The sequence below is a fragment of the Lucilia sericata genome, unplaced genomic scaffold (genome assembly GCF_015586225.1).
Source record: "Lucilia sericata isolate MDLA Ls3-8-SP2 unplaced genomic scaffold, ASM1558622v1 Contig000236F_arrow, whole genome shotgun sequence".
Classification (NCBI taxonomy): Eukaryota; Metazoa; Arthropoda; class Insecta; order Diptera; family Calliphoridae; genus Lucilia; species Lucilia sericata.
Genome location: NW_023994263.1, coordinates 59,318 through 81,297, shown reverse-complemented (window position 1 = coordinate 81,297; position 21,980 = coordinate 59,318). Strand labels below are relative to the sequence as shown.

Sequence of the window (21,980 nt, the reverse complement as noted above, 5' to 3'; positions counted from 1 at the left end):
TATTTTCATATAAAAATGTTTTTTTTTTCTCAGCTTTGTCTTCCTTTAGGCGATTTAAAGCCTCCAGTTAATGCCGGAAACCTTAATTTATTGAAATGTTCATATAACATTCAATATTCGTATGTTAAAAATTTACTACTTGGTTATTTTCTAAAGTAATCCCTGAGGTCTAATGGTTTCTGCTTCATTATATGTAATTTTTTTGTTTCTGATTTTTAATTTTATTCTCTTTGCAACATGTAGCAATATGAAAGTTTTAGTTTGACCAACTTTTTCCTTCTGCTGCCTTGTGTGTTGTGTGTGTGTGTGTGTTGTTGTTAATATATGTGTGAATCCTTATAAAAGATATAAATATTTTTGAAGTGTATTTCAGTTAGTTTATGAGCCTGGGCATGTTTATCTAAGTAAGTGTTTGTCAGTATGTATGTGGAAATAAGGAGACTAGTATATTTTTAAATTAAACCAGAAATTCTTCATAATCAACATGTACGTATGTAAGTATTTGCACATACTGATATAGTAGGACAACAGTAAAATGTGTGTTAGCTATGAAAAAACACTTTAAGCCACAATTTATGGTATAAAAAATGTTAGAAATCTGTTGTCAGTAACACAAATGTGTAAAAAAATCAACTGAAGAGAAAAAAGCAGAGAAATAGCATTTAGAATACCCAAAAGATTTAAATGAGAAAAAATAGAAAATGATGTATGAATGTTTCTAAACGAACTATTACACAGCAATTAGGCACTAGAACTGGTGAAATTTTAAAGACTTTTGTTAGAAAAGTTTAACTCTATAATTTATATACTGCTGTATTCAACAACGACAGCATGTAGGGTACTCAAAAATACTACCAACATTATTTACTAGCTTTCATATCTGTAGAAATTTACAAGTCGACCTAGAAAACAATCCAACAAAAATTAGTATCTTAACATTTTGTAACTTAGCAATGGTCAGCAACAGTTAAAATTTAGTCAAAACTATAAACTAAACTGTATTTGAGTCAGTTGTTTTTGTCAGCAGAGTAGTTTAGTTATTCTTTTCTTTCCAACAATCCAGAAAATACACGTATTTCGTATTTTTAATAATTTTTTTTTAATATATAAAATTTGTTTTTCTTTATTTTTTTTTGTTAAAACTTAACAAAACAATATACAAACATGATTAAATATACGAATGTGGTCTGCATTTTAAATACAAAATTTTTATTATTTGTCAGAATTTGTTTATATTAATACCCTACAGTATGTGAGGGGGTTATTTGGTATTTATCATTGTATATGGAGTTTGAAATATTTAAGTACATATTCCCATAAAATATTATGCTTGAAAATAATTTTCTAAAACAAATTTCTTTTGTAAACACACTAGTTTTCTATAGAAATTGTCTATTGTAAAGTGATTAGTAATCTATAGAACTCTTCTCTTGTAAAGAGAGTAAATAGACTAGTTTTCTATAGAAAATTTCTCTTGTCAAGAGACTAGATTTCTATAGAAAATCTCTCTTGTAAAAATACTAGTTTTCTATAGAAAATTTCTCTTGCAAAGAGACTAGTTTTCTATAGAAAATTACTCTTGCAAAGAGACTAGTTTTCTATAGAAAATTTCCCTTCTCAAGAGACTAGTTTTCTATAGAAAATTTCTCTTGTCAAGAGACTAGTTTTTTATAAAAAAATTTCTCTTGTCAAGAGTCTACTTTTCTTTAGAAAATTTCTCTTGTCAAGAGTCTACTTTTCTATAGAAAATTTCTCTTGTCAAGAGTCCACTTTTCTATAGAAAATTTCTCTTGTCAAGAGTCTACTTTTCTATAGAAAATTTCTCTTGTCAAGAGTCTACTTTTCTATAGAAAATTTCTCTTGTCAAGAGACTAGTTTTCTATAGAAAATTTCTCTTGTCAAGAGTCTACTTTTCTATAGAAAATTTCTCTTGTCAAGAGACTAGTTTTCTATAGAAAATTTCTCTTGTCAAGAGACTAGTTTTCTATAGAAAATTTCTCTTGTCAAGAGACTAGTTTTCTATAGAAAATTTCTCTTGTCAAGAGACTAGTTTTCTATAGAAAATTTCTCTTGTCAAGAGACTAGTTTTCTATAGAAAATTTCTCTTGTCAAGAGACTAGTTTTCTATAGAAAATTTCTCTTGTCAAGAGACTAGTTTTCTATAGAAAATTTCTCTTGTCAAGAGACTAGTTTTCTATAGAAAATTTCTCTTGTCAAGAGACTAGTTTTCTATAGAAAATTTCTCTTGTCAAGAGACTAGTTTTCTATAGAAAATTTCTCTTGTCAAGAGACTAGTTTTCTATAGAAAATTTCTCTTGTCAAGAGACTAGTTTTCTATAGAAAATTTCTCTTGTCAAGAGACTAGTTTTCTATAGAAAATTTCTCTTGTCAAGAGACTAGTTTTCTATAGAAAATTTCTCTTGTCAAGAGACTAGTTTTCTATAGAAAATTTCTCTTGTCAAGAGACTAGTTTTCTATAGAAAATTTCTCTTGTCAAGAGACTAGTTTTCTATAGAAAATTTCTCTTGTCAAGAGACTAGTTTTCTATAGAAAATTTCTCTTGTCAAGAGACTAGTTTTCTATAGAAAATTTCTCTTGTCAAGAGACTAGTTTTCTATAGAAAATTTCTCTTGTCAAGAGACTAGTTTTCTATAGAAAATTTCTCTTGTCAAGAGACTAGTTTTCTATAGAAAATTTCTCTTGTCAAGAGACTAGTTTTCTATAGAAAATTTCTCTTGTCAAGAGACTAGTTTTCTATAGAAAATTTCTCTTGTCAAGAGACTAGTTTTCTATAGAAAATTTCTCTTGTCAAGAGACTAGTTTTCTATAGAAAATTTCTCTTGTCAAGAGACTAGTTTTCTATAGAAAATTTCTCTTGTCAAGAGACTAGTTTTCTATAGAAAATTTCTCTTGTCAAGAGACTAGTTTTCTATAGAAAATTTCTCTTGTCAAGAGACTAGTTTTCTATAGAAAATTTCTCTTGTCAAGAGACTAGTTTTCTATAGAAAATTTCTCTTGTCAAGAGACTAGTTTTCTATAGAAAATTTCTCTTGTCAAGAGACTAGTTTTCTATAGAAAATTTCTCTTGTCAAGAGACTAGTTTTCTATAGAAAATTTCTCTTGTCAAGAAACTAGTTTTATATAGAAAATTTCTCTTGTCAAGAGACTAGATTTCTATAGAAAATTTCTCTTTTCAAGAGACTAGTTTTCTATAGAAAATTTCTCTTGTCAAGAGACTAGTTCTCTATAGAAAATTTCTCTTGTCAAGAGACTAGTTTTCTATAGAAAATTTCTCTTGTCAAGAGACTAGTTTTCTATAGAAAATTTCTCTTGTCAAGAGACTAGTTTTCTATAGAAAATTTCTCTTGTCAAGAGACTAGTTTTCTATAGAAAATTTCTCTTGTCAAGAGACTAGTTTTCTATAGAAAATTTCTCTTGTCAAGAGACTAGTTTTCTATAGAAAATTTCTCTTGTCAATTTGCAAGTTTTCTAAAGAAATTTTTCCTAGAAAAGAGACTAGTATTCTATATGTAATATGTCTTGTATAGAAAATTTTTTTGTATAGGGTATTTTTACGCCCCCTTGCATCATTCCCAATTGCTGTGTATTCTTTAGAATAAAAGTCAAAGTCTTACAGTCGAATAATATAATCAAAATTTAAGTATCTACCACTTTTTTCTGAATTTCTTTTTAACCAAAATATTCCTATATGATCTAATGAAAAGAATAAATATTAAATCACCATAAACAAAAAACAACAAAAACAGGTAGAAAGCAACTACAAAAAAATAGAATAATAAAATAAACAAAGAAAACATAAAATGAGTTTAAGAAAATAATAAAAAAAGAATTAATAAAGAACAGAACACGCAAGCGTAAAAGCCAACAACTTATAGCGACCCGATTTGTTTTTAACGTTGTTGTTGTTGGTGGCAGTATTATTGTTGTATGAACTCACGACTTACCGCACCTCCGCAATGCGAGCAATAGCAATTAAATTGTAAAATGTTAAGACATCTTCTCTAGGTATGAGTCCAATCATCAACAAGAAACACACGTAAATATTTACAAAGTAAAAGGCTGAAGAGGAAAACATGTAACAACAACAACAAAAAAACTATTAAAACGATTACAAATAACTATAAAATACCGGCTTAAAGGAGTATTGAGAAATGAGAGGAGCAAGCACTCTCCCATTTTAATGCTCTTTTGATTTTTAGATTACAACAAGTTAATGTTTGTATGTGTGTGTATCTTTTTTGGTTATTCTTTCAACCTGATCTTTATTAGCATTTATTTGTAGGTATTAGTGAGTTAGTATGATTGTTAATGTTCATTAACAAGTGGCTGTTACTCATTATTATGTTTACCATTGTTTAGTAAATGATGTACACGCAGAGAAAAAACATGGTTGTGGTAACCATGTTCTAAGAGCAACATATTATGGTTAAAATTATGATTGTAGTCTTAACATAATATCGTTATTGTAAAAAATTTAAAATATCATATTATGATTAAATACCGTTAAAATATTTCATCATAATATTTTTCTATTTATCATAATAATATTGTTATACATGATCATATTATGATCCAATGTGTTCAAAATTTCGTTTAAAGATATGTATCGAAAACAAAATAAATTTTACTGAATCAGTAAAATTACAGTTTCTAAAAAAAAGGAAAAAAATATATATATATAAATAAAGATAACATACTTACAATACTTAACACACTTCGCAAATTTCAATTTGATTCACAAAAACATAACTACATTATTCTAAGCAAACTGAAATACTTATACATTTATTGCTATAAACCAAATGAGAATTATTTCAACTCATTTTATTGTCGCGTAAAAAACACACACGAAAAAGTAATCTGTGTGAGCAAAAGTAGTTTTGTTGTTGTATTAATTTGTTGATGTATCAGCAGACATATAACAACATAACATATAATGGTTATTTATAACAACATAACATACAATGGCTATATAAAATAACATATTATGGTTATTTGCAAGTTTAAATGGTTGTTAATAACAGAATATGTTTTCCTTGTTATCAGTATTTAGTTGTTGTAAAAATAATTATGATTCAGTGAATTATACTCAAATTTATAATTGCCTGGAACATGAAAATGTTTACAGTAACTAAAATATTGTTAAAATCTAATTAAAATAACAAGTATATGTTTTTGAAAACAATATATTGTTACAGTAAGCATGGGATAGTTGCAGTAACCATTTTGAACCATGTTTTTTCTCTGCGTGTAGTCATCATCATCATCATTATCAACATTATTTAAATGATCATAGAGAATAAAAAATCAAATACAGTCAAGTTGCTTTGCTCTCTCTCTCTGTCTTTATACATATGTATTTCTGAACTCTAGTGAGCCGAAACCCCACAGCTTAAGCCAGTCAGTCAGCCAGCCAACGTTTGTTTTAATGGCTTAAATTCAGTTGGTGTAAAGACGTGGTTGAAACATGCAAACGTTTCAAACTTTAAAGCGGTTTTAACGTTATTCGGTATAAATGAACTACCTAAAAAGATTTTAAAATAAAAAAAAACGCTAGAATTTTATAGAATTTCTGAACAGTGAAATAAGAGTAAAATATACTGTATAAAGGTGTGAATTTTTTTCATAAGGAAAATGTAAGAATAAATCAGTGGAAAAAATTTTTAATAAAATATATTAAAATGTATTTCAAATAATGGAATAACAAGAAATTTAAATATGTATGTTTAAATATTTTATGGAAAAATTCCATAAGTGCTTTCCGTCCCAGTGAATGTATGCAAATATTGAGAAGGAAAGGAAGAATAAAAGAAAGAAATTAACAACAAAAAAATATACTAAAGTGGCTGTCAGATATTTGACTAAAAAAGTAAACGTGGTTTTTAGTTGGCTAATGGCCAACATTTTTTATTACCCAAATGCTGCTGTTATTTGTAACGACTTTAACAAGGAATTTATTTTATATATTTTAAAGTTTTTAAAAAAATTAAAAAGTTTATTAAAAAATTATTACAAATTATTATATTGACATCATAAAACAGTTCAATGGCTGGTCTAAGTAATTAATCTGTCAGTTTTTTTATATATTTTGCAAACTTTATGGATGTTTTTTTATTTGGAAACATGTTCAACTGATAAAATGGATAATCCCCAAAATATAAGTACTTTAGAAGAATAACAAATGTCTGGTTACTCAAGATTATTTTTTTAAAAATGATCTTCTATTTTAACAATTATTTCAGAAGATTTTTTATTTTTATATTTTTTTTTTTTTTTTTTTTTTTTGAAATCATAAAATTTTCTACTTTTTTGATTTTCATTTGACCATTTCTAATAATAAAGTTAAATAATTCAACCATCATATAATGTTCAAAATTATGACTCATTTTGTAAACAGCTATTTTTAGTTTTGAAAATAATTAAACAATAAAACTAAAACCAAAAAAATTACAAATTAAATTTACGCTTGAACAATTTTTTTTCAAATCGTACACCATTAAATTGAAAAAATCATCACGTGAGAAATAATTTTGATTTTTAAAATACCAGAAAAAAAAATTATTAAATATTTTCGATTTTTGTTTTAACAAAATAAAACTTTTGTTTTCAATTAATTAAAATTAAAGATGCTATAAATAATCTTTTAATATTGTTTTATAAAACAATGTATAGAGAGATTTTAACAAAGCTGTATCTACAACTGCGCAATACAAAAATGTTTTAAACATTTCTAATTAAATGCAAAAACAATGAACCTTTTGATTATTGAATAAATTTATAAATTAATTTACAACAAAGATTTAATTCCGAATTTTAAAATGACCATTTTTCTACAGAACATTATCTTGCAAACTAGTTTTTTATAAAAAATTTCTCTTGTAAACTGAGAAAGTTTTCAATAGATAAAGGGACTCCTTTTCTATAGAAAATTTCTCCTATAATTTCTCTTGTCAACAGACTAGTTTTCTATAGAAAATTCTTTTGTAAAGAGACTAGTTTTCTATAGAAAATTTCCTTTATAAATAGGCTAGTTTCCTATAGGAAACTTCTTTTGTAAGGAGTCTACGTTTTTACAGAAAATTTCCTCTGTCAAGAGACTAGTTTTCTATAGAAAATTTCTCTTGTCAAGAGACTAGTTTTCTATAGAAAATTTCTCGTGTCAAGAGACTAGTTTTCTATAGAAAATTTCTCGTGTCAAGAGACTAGTTTTCTATAGAAAATTTCTCGTGTCAAGAGACTAGTTTTCTATAGAAAATTTCTCTTGTCAAGAGACTAAATTTCTCTTGTCAAGAGACTAGTTTTCTATAGAAAATTTCTCTTGTCAAGAGACTAAATTTCTCTTGTCAAGAGACTAGTTTTCTATAGAAAATTTCTCTTGTCAAGAGACTAGTTTTCTATAGAAAATTTCTCTTGTCAAGAGACTAGTTTTCTATAGAAAATTTCTCTTGTCAAGAGACTAGTTTTCTATAGAAAATTTCTCTTGTCAAGAGACTAGTTTTCTATAGAAAATTTCTCTTGTCAAGAGACTAGTTTTCTATAGAAAATTTCTCTTGTCAAGAGACTAGTTTTCTATAGAAAATTTCTCTTGTCAAGAGACTAGTTTTCTATAGAAAATTTCTCTTGTCAAGAGACTAGTTTTCTATAGAAAATTTCTCTTGTCAAGAGACTAGTTTTCTATAGAAAATTTCTCTTGTCAAGAGACTAGTTTTCTATAGAAAATTTCTCTTGTCAAGAGACTAGTTTTCTATAGAAAATTTCTCTTGTCAAGAGACTAGTTTTCTATAGAAAATTTATCTTGTCAAGAGACTAGTTTTCTATAGAAAATTTATCTTGTCAAGAGACTAGTTTTCTATAGAAAATTTATCTTGTCAAGAGACTAGTTTTCTATAGAAAATTTATCTTGTCAAGAGACTAGTTTTCTATAATAAATCTCTCTCTTTTCTATACAAAATCTCTCTTACAATGAGACTAGTTTTCTATATGAAATAACTCTTACAAAGAGACTAAATGTCTCTATAAAAATCTGTTATAAAGAGAGAGTTATCTATATAGAGAAATTTTCTAGAAAAGTGGACTAGTTATCTATAGAAAATTTCTATTGAAAACGACAAATTATCTACAGAAAGCTAGTTTCCTATAGAAAATTTCTATTGCAGAGAGTAACATGAAATGAACAATTTTTACTTTTAAGTTTGTTTTTTATTAAAATTTCCTTTAGTTTGCAAATAACTTTATATAACTAGTTTTTTGGTTGCAAAAAATAATTTTAAAAAAATTATATAAAAAACTTTTAATAAAAAAATAACTATAAGCTACTAAAATAAGTTTCAAATAAAACAAGCAAACATTTATAAAATATATTTTAATATAAAAGTTCCAAAAAAAAAGTTTTAAATATTTCTATTAATTATGTTGTTGTTGTTTTTGTTTCTATTTTAAAGTATGTGTGTGTGTGTGTGTAAAAGACTGAAATTAGCGTAAATAATTTTCTTTAGCAAATACATATTCAAATTTACAAAATTTATACCACAAGCAATAGTATCTTATGAATGCCAAAGTATCTAATAGTTGGCAAAAAAAATATCTAAACTAACATAACATTTAAAATAAACGACGAAAAACTTGTTTAGCAAACTGTGTCTTAGAAACATTTTGGCAAAAGTTTTAGCTCAAATTAAGATTAAAACTTTAGGAACTTAACTCTACAAAATAACAAATAAAACAAAATAAATGAGGAATAAGATAATGAAATAAATTAGTAAATTATAAAAAAATAACAATAAGAAAACTATAATTTTGTGTGATGAAGTTAATTTATGTGTATAAAATTTAAAGAAAAAAACCTAAACTATTTAAAATATTTAAGAAATTAAGAAGTTCATTACTTTTAAAAACTAAAACATTTTCAAAGTTAAGAAAAACGAAAACAAATCATATTTTAACTTAAATTACGTGCAGTTTTATTAAAAACCTTTTACAAGAAACAAAAAAAAAATAATAAATTACTTTTACACAACTTGAACTCCAAGGTAAAACGTACTGCTGCAAATTTAATGAAATTACAGAAAAGTGAAAAAAATTGTAAAAAAATATTGAAAAACTTTTGGCTACATTTTTGTGTGTGTGTGTATGTTTTTTGGAGTTTATGCGTTTGTTTTTGCACTTTTTACTAAATGAATTCAAGTTCATCTGACTGAATTTCTCAATTTCACCATTTGTACCGAATTCTACTACGTACTTCTCACACACTCAATTCATGCCTTCAACCAGCCAACCATCCACACTTGCTGCTTGCTGCATTTAGTATCTAAATACATTCAAAGGTAAGTGAAAAACTAGTTATAACTAGTTAATAAATACCGGTATTTTTGTGTATTTTTTGTTTGCACTTTTTTATTATTACGTTTTTTTTTCTATAAATTGTTTTTCTACGTTTTACAAAATTTTTCCACACTCTTACCAATATATGTATGTATTTGTCATGTTGAAATTTTTTGCACAGCAGTGCAACATTTTGCACATATAGTAATAGAGCTTTAAGCTGTAAAATGCTTGCAGTGTTGCTGATTGCAACATGAATTCTAAATGTTATTCATGAAATAAAAGCTTTTTTGTTGTTTTTTTTTTTTTTTTTTTTGTAAATAAATCCAACCTACATTTTGTTACAATTTTTACGTTATTGTTGTCTTTGTTGTTGTGTCATGCTAGTAAAGTGTTGTAAAAGTGCAACAAAAACATTATCAATGGCAACACTAGAAATGTGTTATTGTAGATAGCTACATGCCATTGTAGTACGTTGTCATTTCGAATGCGTAAAACGTTTATTCATTATCAGCTTTGGCACACACTCAAAAAAAAGGAAACAAACAAAAAATTGTCTAAAACGAGAAAAAAAATTAGAGATGGAATAATCTGTGATACAATAAGGTGGATTTTTTTTTGTAGTTCTCTCTTGAGAAGAGACTAGTACAAAATTTTCTTGTATGAACTGGGCTGGAGTTCTATATTGAAGACACAGAAAGAGAAATATACTACCGTTTACCTAATCACAACCAGGCGGAAGTCCGAACAATAACGAAATGCATAAATTGGATTAGGATAATTATGGTGACGTGTCGTAATGTCCAGTGACATAATGTCCATAGACCTTATGACACACTAAATTGAGTCATAATGTCCATGGATGTTATGACAATTTCAACATTGTCATAATATCCAAAAACAATGTGACATATATCAAAAAAAGGCTTAAATTAGCGAAGCCGGTATTCGAAATACCCCAGAGTTTAAAGCCCCTGCGTCCGCCGAAGGCCGGCTATAAAGGACAATAATAATTTCCATGGACATTATGACATTTAAAAAAAGACGGACATTATGTCGCTTTATGGTGTATCATAAAAACTATGGACATTATGACGGTGGTGTGCCATAATGTCCATAGACCTTATGACACACTAAATGTCACTTTAAGGTGTGTCATAAGGTCTATAGACATTATGACACTGGACATTATGACACGCCACCCATTATGACACTGGACATTTTGACACGCCACTAATAAATATGGCTCCAAGAGGGATTAACATATTTACCGACAGTCAGAAGACAATTGGGGCAATATCAGGTGATAGCCCTATTGGATTGTAAGTAAGATCTAATCGAATACACTCCTAGAGTTAAGGTTTATATCACTCGGGAGTAGTCGGCAACGAAAGAGCGAATGTAATAGCTTTAAAGGGAAGGGAACTCGAGGTAGTTAACTTGATGAATGCAAAACCATTCGGAGCAACGAGGGCTGAATTCCAAACAGGTATGGGTGAGAGAATCCCATAAGACCTTTTGGAATAATGGAGCGATGTCACCACAAAGATCCTATGGGGTGACTCTAACGAGAGCAGAACGAGAAGCCTCCTCAAAAGTCTGAGGTTAATATGATGATACATATGTAGTGCATGTAGAGAGGACAGTGGAAAGCTAGAGCACTTTCTTCGTCCTAATTAGATACAAATATCTTGGGAGAGATATTATTCCGAATATAACATCCCTCACGAACACCGATTGGAATTCTTAGGAATTAAGTCCAGGAAATTGAGTTTCTGAACATCGGATAATAATACATTCATTGAATACTATATAAGGTTTTTGTTGTTGCCAAAAAAAAAAAAAACATTTTCCATGAAAAGAAGGGCACAGCAGATCCGACAGAGGCATAGGTGTATTTTTTTGGATTTAATATAGTATACATTCTCTTTTAAAACTAACCCAACTTAATAAAACTCCGAAACCAATAAAACATTATAAAATAAACTCCCTAATATTACATTGCAGACAATATAAAATGCAAAACATATTGGAAATACCCTACACAAGTATATTTAATAACAGTTTTAGAGTTGCTTTCAATATCTAATCACCTTAAATAAAAAAGTACATTTTATATTACGACACAGAGAATTTGCAATTAATGACATAATTTGTAAGCTTAATTTAACAAACAAATTCGTTATCTTATAAGATGCGCATTTCGAATTTATTTCTGTCTTAGTACTCTCCTCAGTAAGAGTTTAATGACTTAAAACACTCTATTTCTTTAAAATCAATCACCTAATGTAGCGTGTTTAGTTTCTAAATAAATTGTCAATTTAGCTGCCATAGTAATATGGTATTGTTGTTAACGATCCTTGAAAACCTTACGTTTAATACATTACAATACGAGTAATTCGTCCTGGTGTTCTAAACACACTCACACACATACAAAACTACTTCCATCATCATCATCTGGAAAACGATTTTAAATATACAGCTCATATACAAACTTATACAAATATAAAGGACCTCTTCTATAGTTTTGTAATAGTCTTAGTTTAATCTCTATATGTAAAATGTGTTTGTTGTTATTGTTGGCATTTTATTGCCCTCGTTTATTGTAGATAGTTGATGTTGTTGTTGTAATTGTATCAAAGTTTTACAAATGTGTATGGACTGTAACTGTATAATAAAATGTTGATGTAGTTGCCTACCGTATGTTTTACAATATATTCAAAATATTGAAGGATTTTCTTGTCACTATAGTTTATACTCTAACTCTTACTCACTTCCTTTATGTCTACATGTCGTTAACCAGCAGTTCTTAAGGATTAAAGTGTTTTAACTAACATTTATGAATATTAATACATATCCCTGTCTTAAGGCCTAACTATAATATGCTTAAACAAACTGATGTCAGCTTAAGCGACTGTGCGAATACATATAAAATGTATGTGACAAACTATAATGTACTTAAGAGAGTTTCGTCAAGTTTCGTCAAATTTTATTTGCTTAAGCAAGGAGCGATACTGACAGCACATTACGTACGGAATCAATTGTTTGTTTATTATACACAAAGAAAATAAAGAAAAAAAATGGAAAGCTACAAGTAAATTAATTTATTTCAATAAAATATTTTGAAATATGTATTTTTTTATTACGTGTGTCACATAAATGTGTAAATGGAGCTAAATTGTTTTGAATACACGTAAGTACATTATAGCCACCTAAAAGTTTCCTCGGATTTTCTTAATCATTTGAGAGACTTTTCGTTCGATTTTTACATTACCTTAAGCAAGCTTATGCACATTATAGTTGGGCCTTTAGTCATTATTACTACAAATGAACAATCGACTCTTCTATAGATCAGAAAAATATGATTATCTGGTACTTAGGAAGTAGTCAATTCGCAGCAGTTTCGGATGGACAGATGGACTACTCAGTTGACTAGCTATTTTATCGTGTGCTTCATCCATTGAAGAGTCAATAAAGACGAAAAATACTTTAGTTTCCACTAACGTATGATCTAATTCGCTTTTCTTCACGAACAAGGGCGAGTACATCCATCACTTTAGTATGCCTTTTGTAAGCGAAACCGGAAACAATCGCCCTAAGTAATGTAGAAAGTAAACAGTTAAAAAAACTGACTGTCTCTTTGTAATTTGGACAAGCACAAGTCACCTAGGTAGTCATTTGGCTAAGGACAGGACTTTTCCCTCGAACTACTGGACAGTATTCAAAATGTATCCATTTGACTGCTGAAACTGTTGGGTATCTAGTGGAAACAGTCAAATCTTCAATGTCCCCATGTAATGTAAGAAGTAGACAGTTAAAAAAATTTAAGCGAAAAGCCACGTATTGACTAATGTTGACTAGTTATCTGATTGTCTCTTTGTAATTAGTACAAGCACTAGTCACCTTGGTAGTCATTTGGCTAAGTATTGGACCTTTTCTCGGAACTGCTGGGCAGTAACTAAAATCGATCCATTGTCTCATGAAACTATTGCGTATCTAGCGGAAACAGTCATATATTTATTGTCCCCAAGTAATGTAAAGAGTAGAAACTTAAGCGAAAAGCTTCATTGCCACGTATTGGCTACTTTTGACTAGTTATGTGACTGTCTATTTGTAAATAGGACAAGTACTAGTCACCTAGGTAGTCTTTTAGCTAAAGATAGGAATTTTCCCCACAATCACTAAAAAGGATCCATTGATTGCTGAAACTTTTGGGTATCTAGTGTAAACAGTCAAATCTTTATTGTCCCCATGTAATGTAAAAAGTAGACAGTTAAAAAAACTTAAGCGAATGGCTTATGTGACTGTCTCTTTGTAATGTGGACAAGCACTAGTCACATAGGCAATCTTTTGGCTAAGGAGAGACCTTTCCCCTAAACTACTGGGCAATATCCTAAATGGATCCACTCACTACTGAAACTGTTGGGTATCTATTTACATGTTTACATTGTTTGATGGTTTTGTTGCTGCTGCTGTCAATTTTCTATTACATTGCAATTTGACACTTGCAACAGTCGATATGCATGTATGTATGTGTGTTTTTTCCTTGTCTCTTTTATGTTCTTGTTGCAATAATCCTTTGTTTCTAGGTAACCAGACAAAGTATGATCAAATTTTATGCAAATTTTCTTTTTGTGTCCTTTCTGGCATACAAAGCTATAAAGTTTATTAAGAGAAAGGATGTGATTTGATAATTAAATTGAAATTTTTTGGACAATGTATTTGAAGGAAGTTTAAAATCTATGTTGTTAGAAAATCCTTCTTCTTTTCTGGATCTATTGTGAACACCTGAAATAAAGGATTAAACTGGAACAGTTTTTTATAGTTCGCTCTCCAATGATTGCATATAAAGCAGACAAACAAGAATATGGATTTCACGGATCGAAGACCTTCAAATAGACCCCAAAAAACTGTTCTTCAATAAATTTACAGACATTTAAATATGGTTTAAGTTTACTTTTTATGGAATTTAAAATTAATCAAGGTATTTTACTATAAAATGTTTCACATAATCATTTTAGACATTTCATATACATATGTATCTAAAATTCATATAAAAATTGACATTTTAAGTGTTGCTCTTCAAAAAATAATTTAAATAAATAATCTATGACTTCTTTCCCCATAAGAGTGTCATAAGACAGCAAAAAATTTCGCTTGTAAAGTGTCATTTTAAATTTAACAAAATATTAGACATTTTCATGATTTCACCCCAGGACCAAACATGTTTTTCCAATTTTTATTTGCTTCACCATATTAACGTTGAAGATTTCGTTGTCGTCTTCATCGGCAGCTACATCTGAAACGTTTTACTATGATTTTCTCTCTTTCTCCACACAGGCCCAACTAACCAAACATTCATCTATTCATAGAAGTAAACTTTTGCTTGCCACCATCTATTAGTCTGGAATACATATTGTATTTTCTTTTTTGTGTCTTCCTTTCAAAACCGTATGGTTGTAATGGCTTTTTGTGTTTCTGGTATTTAGTTAGTATGTATGTGTGAGTGTGTGTCTAATACATACTCGTTAGTTTTTGGTTTCTTTTAAACAAGTATTGGTTCCTATGAGGTTTTTCCTCATTATGCACGAGTTGAGTATAAAGTAACCAAGTGCGTTTGGAAGAGTGAGTGTTGGTTGTTGTTTGTTTTGAAATGTTGGGATTTTCTTTAGCTTCCAAAACACACAGATGTTATGATACTAACACTAATACATACAGACATTCCATATTTATCATGAAAGCCCTCTTTTTCCATAACGAACATAAAACAACTAAGAAAGTATAAGAAGAAATGAGAAAACACTGGTTTATTTGTCATTTCCTCTTGGTGCTGCCACTGTTGCTACTGTTTTTAACATGTTGTTGTTGTTCATCTGCTCAATATTCTAAACATCTACAACAAAATGACGAGAATGATTCTGATGTTGACGTCAACTAACATGTTGATGCTGATGATATTGGCTGTGGTCTTGCTGTTGTTGCTGATGATGATGATAATGATGTTGTTGGTCATTAGGTTTTTTTTCTTTTCCAGTTCTAGTTTATAAGTGGGTGCCAGTTTTCTTGTTATAAATTTTCTTTAGTTTCCACTCGTACCGCACACTTAACAATTCTCTATTGTTTAATTTTAACTTTTCGTTACAATAGATCATTTAGTTCTGGTAACAATGTTACTTGTCTTGAGTTAATTAAAGTCTTTTAAATTTCGAAATATTGAAGACAATGAATGTAAAACTTGATTTTTCTTTTGTTTAGTTACAATTATCCATTATTCTGTATGTGTGTGAGTACTTTTTATGCATATTTTGCGATAAAAAAAGTTTTATTATTAAATTGTCTTTTCTAGTACCAGAGGAGTATTGTCTCGAGAGATTTTCTATTCTAATTTTTTAAATGACACTTGATGTTCAATTTATTTAATTTATTATGCTTTTTGTGTGTTCTTTTAAGTACTAAAATTATGTTTGAAAAGAAAAGAGCGTTAAGTTTTTTTCTTGTCTATTTTGCGATAACAAAAGTTTTCATTGTGTCGAATATGAATAGAAGAAAATTGTCAGTACTAAGCTGTATTAGATTTGATAATATTTATATAAGAATTATTTTGTATTATTTAATAACACAGAGGGAAAAAGAAATATACACGCCTGGTACCAAATTGACACCAAACTGTTTATAATTTTTCAATAACATCCGTTCTAATGTTGATAACATTGCAACAGCAATTCGTTATCGAAATCTAAATTTTATACACATCCGTTGTCTAATTGTTAACAAACGTGGTAAGCTCACTACTGACAAACAATCCGTTCTCAATAGTGAGCTTATCACGTTTGTTAACATTTAGAAAACGTATGTGTAAAAAATTTTGATTTCAACAACGAATTGTTGCAATGTTGGCAACGTTGCGTTGTCAACATTACATAGTGTTGTCGTACGTATGTATATACCTTGACAACGGATTGGTATTGAAAAATTATAAAATCTTTGATGTCAATTTAGTACCAGGCGTGTATATCTCTTTTTCCCTCTGTGTATAGTATTGTGGAGGAAAAACCAAATATATTTAATTAAAAACTTTTTAATTTTGTTAATAAGTTATTAATCATTAGTTATTAATCAATTTTAGTTGCTCAGTAAGCAAATTCCCTTTAATTTTGTTTTTTTAATTATAGCTTTCGTGGCCATAGAAAAAACAATAAAATCGAAATTAACCTTCATTTTTATTATGTCTAGTGCAAAAATAGCATATTATTCGCAAAAATAATAAAAAAAACTAATTATATATTTACATATGTACGTACATATGTATAGTATGTATATTCATATCAGTCATGGTCAACTTTTAAAATGGCACACGAAATCTCTAAGAATTATATGAGATTTTCAACAATATAATATTTAAAACAACTTAATTAAATAATTCACCCCACTGGTATGTATGTTTTCGTATTGCCCATCACTGAACTATATTCCAACGTAGTAGACATGTTTAAAACCAATGAATTTATTATAAAATGCCATAAAACCAAATATGTTCTCATACATGTACATATGTATGTATGTATGTATATGAATGTATGTAACCAGCATCATTTGACTGCCTGAAATCAAGTGCTAAAATGCCACAAACGCGGCTGTTCTTCATCAACTGCTACTGCTGTTTCTATACAAGCAATAGCCGCATCATCATCATCATCGGGAGCAACGTAGTAGTTTTTTGCTTTTTTTTGTCTACCCAGAAACAGAAAACTTCGTTTCTATAATTGTTTCAAAGCCGGATACGGATAATAATCGTATAAAAATTCATATTCACTATTGCAATGAGTTTAAATTATTTTAATTATTATTTTATGTAGTTGTTGTTATTATCATCAAACAACATCGCAGAAACACACACAACAACCTCAAATACATCTTCACTCAAAATGATGCAAACACAACAAAAAAAAATCATCATCACGAAATGATTTAAACAAAAATTTAACTGATTTTGTTTATAAAAACAATTTGCATTGAAGTTTTTTTTGTATTTTCACATGCATTTTAATAAACAAAATTTAACTTTTTTATATATGTAAGTAAAACGTTAAACATGCAAAATTATTAAATTTATAAAATAAATGAAAAACTATAAAATAATTTTATTAAAATATAAAGATTAAATGCCCTACGTGACATAACAGCAATGTAACCCTCCTCTACGTGGCTAAATAATTTTTTATATAATTTAAATTTTTTGCTTTCTTTCCTACCTGGAAATAATAATGAAAAAAAATTATAAAAATATTTTAATAAATTATTTAAAAAGGAAACAAAAAACAATATAAACATGTGATGGGAGCTAAGTGTGTGTGTTTCTATTTTGCAATCAATTTTATATAAAAGTTTTTTTTTTTTTGTATTTAATGTTTATAACATGAATACTCTCATTAGTATATTTTCCTGTAAATTGTTTTGAATAATAAATTTGTATTTTTCTTTTTTTTTTTTGCAACAAATGTTTATGAATTTATTATAAATGTGACACATGATTTGGTTTAATAAGAAATTTAAAAAGTTGTTTTCGAAAAATTTCCAGACATTTCTTAAGATACCCTACAGGTGTTAATGATGATTGTTAGACTCTTTTATGATCTCAACTAAAACTGAAATAGAAATGAAATAGAACTAAACTAGAACGGAACTAGAACTGAACTAGAACTGAACTAGAACTGAACTAGAACTGAACTAGAACTGAACTAGAACTGAACTAGAACTGAACTAGAACTGAACTAGAACTGAACTAGAACTGAACTAGAACTGAACTAGAACTGAACTAGAACTGAACTAGAACTGAACTAGAACTGAACTAGAACTGAACTAGAACTGAACTAGAACTGAACTAGAACTGAACTTGAACTGAACTAGAACTGAACTAGAACTAGAACTGAACTAGAACTGAACTAGAACTGAACTAGAACTGAACTAGAACTGAACTAGAACTGAACTAGAACTGAACTAGAACTGAACTAGAACTGAACTAGAACTGAACTAGAACTGAACTAGAACTGAACTAGAACTGAACTAGAACTGAACTAGAACTGAACTAGAACTGAACTAGAACTGAACTAGAACTGAACTAGAACTGAGAACTGAACTAGAACTGAACTAGAACTGAACTAGAACTGAACTAGAACTGAACTAGAACTGAACTAGAACTGAACTAGAACTGAACTAGAACTGAACTAGAACTGAACTAGAACTGAACTAGAACTGAACTAGAACTGAACTAGAACTGAACTAGAACTGAACTAGAACTGAACTAGAACTGAACTAGAACTGAACTAGAACTGAACTAGAACTGAACTAGAACTGAACTAGAACTGAACTAGAACTGAACTAGAACTGAACTAGAACTGAACTAGAACTGAACTAGAACTGAACTAGAACTGAACTAGAAGTGAACTAGAACTGAACTAGAAGTGAACTAGAACTGAACTAGAAGCTGAACTAGAACTGAACTAGACTGAACTAGAACTGAACTAGAACTGAACTAGAACTGAACTAGAACTGAACTAGAACTGAACTAGAACTGAACTAGAACTGAACTAGAACTGAACTAGAACTGAACTAGAACTGACTGAACTGAACTAGAACTGAACTAGAACTGAACTAGAACTGAACTAGAACTGAACTAGAACTGAACTAGAACTGAACTAGAACTACTAGAACTGAACTAGAACTGAACTAGAACCGAACTAGAACTGAACTAGAACTGAACTAGAACTGAACTAGAACTGAACTAGAACTGAACTAGAACTGAACTAGAACTGAACTAGAACTGAACTAGAACTGAACTAGAACTGAACTAGAACTGAACTAGAACTGAACTAGAACTGAACTAGAACTGAACTAGAACTGAACTAGAACTGAACTAGAACTGAACTAGAACTAAACTAGAACTGAACTAGAACTGAACTAGAACTGAACTAGAACTGAACTAGAACTGAACTGGAACTGAACTAAAACTGAACTAGAACTGAACTAGAACTGAGCTTCAGCTGAACTAGAACTGAACTAGAAATGAACTAGAAATGGACTGGAAATGAACTAGAACTGTACTAAAATTGAACTAGAACTGAACTAGAACTGAACTAGAACTGAACTAGAACTGAACTAGAACTGAACTAGAACTGAACTAGAACTAGAACTGAACTAGAACTGAACTAGAACTGAACTAGAACTGAACTAGAACTGAACTAGAACAGAACTAGAACTGATCTAGAACTGAACTAGAACTGAACTAGAACTGAACTAGAACTGAACTAGAACTGAACTAGATCTGAACTAGAACTGAACTAGAACTGAACTAGAACTAAACTAGAACTGAACTAGAACTGAACTAGAACTGAACTAGAACTGAACTAGAACTGAAATAGAACTGAACTAGAACTGAGCTTCAGCTGAACTAGAAATGGACTAGTAATAAACTAGAACTGAACTAAAATTGAACTAGAACTGAATTAGATATCATCCCAGATCCTACAGAAACCATTTTAAAACGGCGTAAGAGTTTTGTAGAAATTTGATTATTGAGATTAGAACCATTAAACTTCAGAGTCTATGTGGCCAATATAAAATTCATGCTTTTCTCTTTCAAACTCACTTTAGGTCTGCAGGATTTACTAAATTTCATTACATAATGAAATAATTTTGAGCGTATGTAGTATATCAAAATGTCAGTAAGTTTTTTTTTTATTTCTCTCTCAAGTATACAAATAAATAGTGGGAAAATTTAAACCTTAAACAAATTTACAGAAATTTAAATTTCTTTATATGAACGTGTACGTTTAAAAGATTATGTGGTTTAACTATAAATGTTTAAGTTTAAGGTTTTTCTTTTCATTTTTCAACTTTCTCAAGATGTTTTTCTCTCTTACAAGGGTCAGATTTACTTTGTTAAAAATCCCTTTTTAAAACAAATTGTTAAAACGTGTTTAGAATTTGTAAGTAATCATAGTATGTTAGTTTTCATTCGTGTAAGAATGCTAAAGCATACATTAGGGCGTTGCTTATAAAGTAAAAATAAAGTAGCGAAACCTTTTTAGTTAACAATATATTTGAAATTAAAATAGTAGCTCCTTAATTTAAACAACACATGTAATGTTAGGAAAAACTCCCAAACAAAAACTATTGTTTTAAAATGTTTTATAAAATATTTTACATCTTCTCTTCATTTGCATGCAAATTATGTAAGTATGTTTTTTACTAAAAATGAAATATATATATATATTATAATTTCGTTTAAACAGTATAGAGTTTCAAGGAAAATTTTACAAACAGTAAATTGCCAGAGGGTTTATTTTCTTTTGTAGCAAAAAGAATTTACACTTTTGTTTATTAAGGGTTTCTTTTCTGCGGAGAATAATTTAGGAATATATGACTAGGTTAAGTATTTAAATGAAAATTATTAAATTTATAATTAAAAGAAGAGAAAAGGCTACATAATTTTAGTTTTTTACTTGTTTAAATATTACCCAAAGGATTTTAAGAATAAGGGATGTCAGAAAGAGAATAACTTTATTTGAGTTATTAACTAACTTATGTATATAATGAGGCATTATTTATTGTTATAAGTAAATATTTATTTAAACTTAAAGAAAATATTTGTAAGAGCAAGCAGTTTTAAACAGACTTACAAATGCATGGGATATTAATAGCAACAACTTGGTAACGATTTGTACTTACAATACAACTTACTTTTCAATGACTACTAGGTTCATACTCTTTCTAATCGCTTCTTTATTTACTTATTTGTAAGCGGACGTGTTAAGTACTTACCTCCATGTCATCGTCGTGTTTAAATAATGTATTAAAAAAGTAGTGTATAGATTTTAAACTTTTTACTTCTTAATGTAAGTTTTTGCTGGGTTTTGTATGACCTTCTATACTTTTTTACTTAAAATTTAGAAAAAAAATATTTTTTTCGTAATTTCCATTAGGATGTCAATAATTTTGATATATTTCATTAAAAATATAAAATACGGATATATATAAAAAATTGTTTTTATTAAATAATCATAAGTCAATAGTCATAAATCATATTCTCAGAAAAAAATTATAAAATTTATAGTGTTTTTTTGCTGCAATATGTTTATATTTAAATGTGTTTCTATATTTTGTACTTTTTTCAAAATTATGACGACTTCAGTACCATTTCTCTAGAAAAAAATTACTTTCAATTTAAAAACCACAAATTGATTTATAAAATTATTAAATATTTAAACAAGTTTTTTAGCTTTTTACCTTAAATCATTACTAGACGTCTGGTTTTGAAATAAACAAAAAAATACTTAATTTAAATTTATAATTGTTTATGAAAAAAAAATAAACTATTAGATGCAAATTTAAATTATATACATACATACATATATTGCATAGTTTTAAACAAATTTTTATTGGCTTGATTTTACGACAAGGAAAAAAATCCACAGGAAAAAAACAAAACCAAAATATTGTTATACTGAACATAAAAAAAATATAAAAATTTTTAATAATAACTATTCATTTATTTTTTGTTGCTGAACATACACGACGCACACATAACATTTAAACTTGTGTAATTTGCAATGTTCACGCCTGTGTTTTAATAATAGTAA

At 28.5% G+C, this 21,980-nt stretch overlaps 1 protein-coding gene across 7 annotated transcripts in view; it reads left to right on the top strand.

The window, feature by feature from the left end:
• The window catches only part of LOC119602519, a 76,353-nt gene that overhangs the window by 6,596 nt on the left and 47,777 nt on the right, over nucleotides 1–21,980 (top strand). The window contains exon 2 of one of the 7 annotated variants that reach the window (XM_037954091.1): nucleotides 9,051–9,057. The exons of 2 other annotated variants lie outside the window; for them this stretch is intronic. The gene's annotated coding sequence lies outside the window, so the exon portion shown is untranslated. 4 more of the 7 variants (XM_037954092.1, XM_037954088.1, XR_005231347.1 and 1 more) reach the window with 4 other exon arrangements.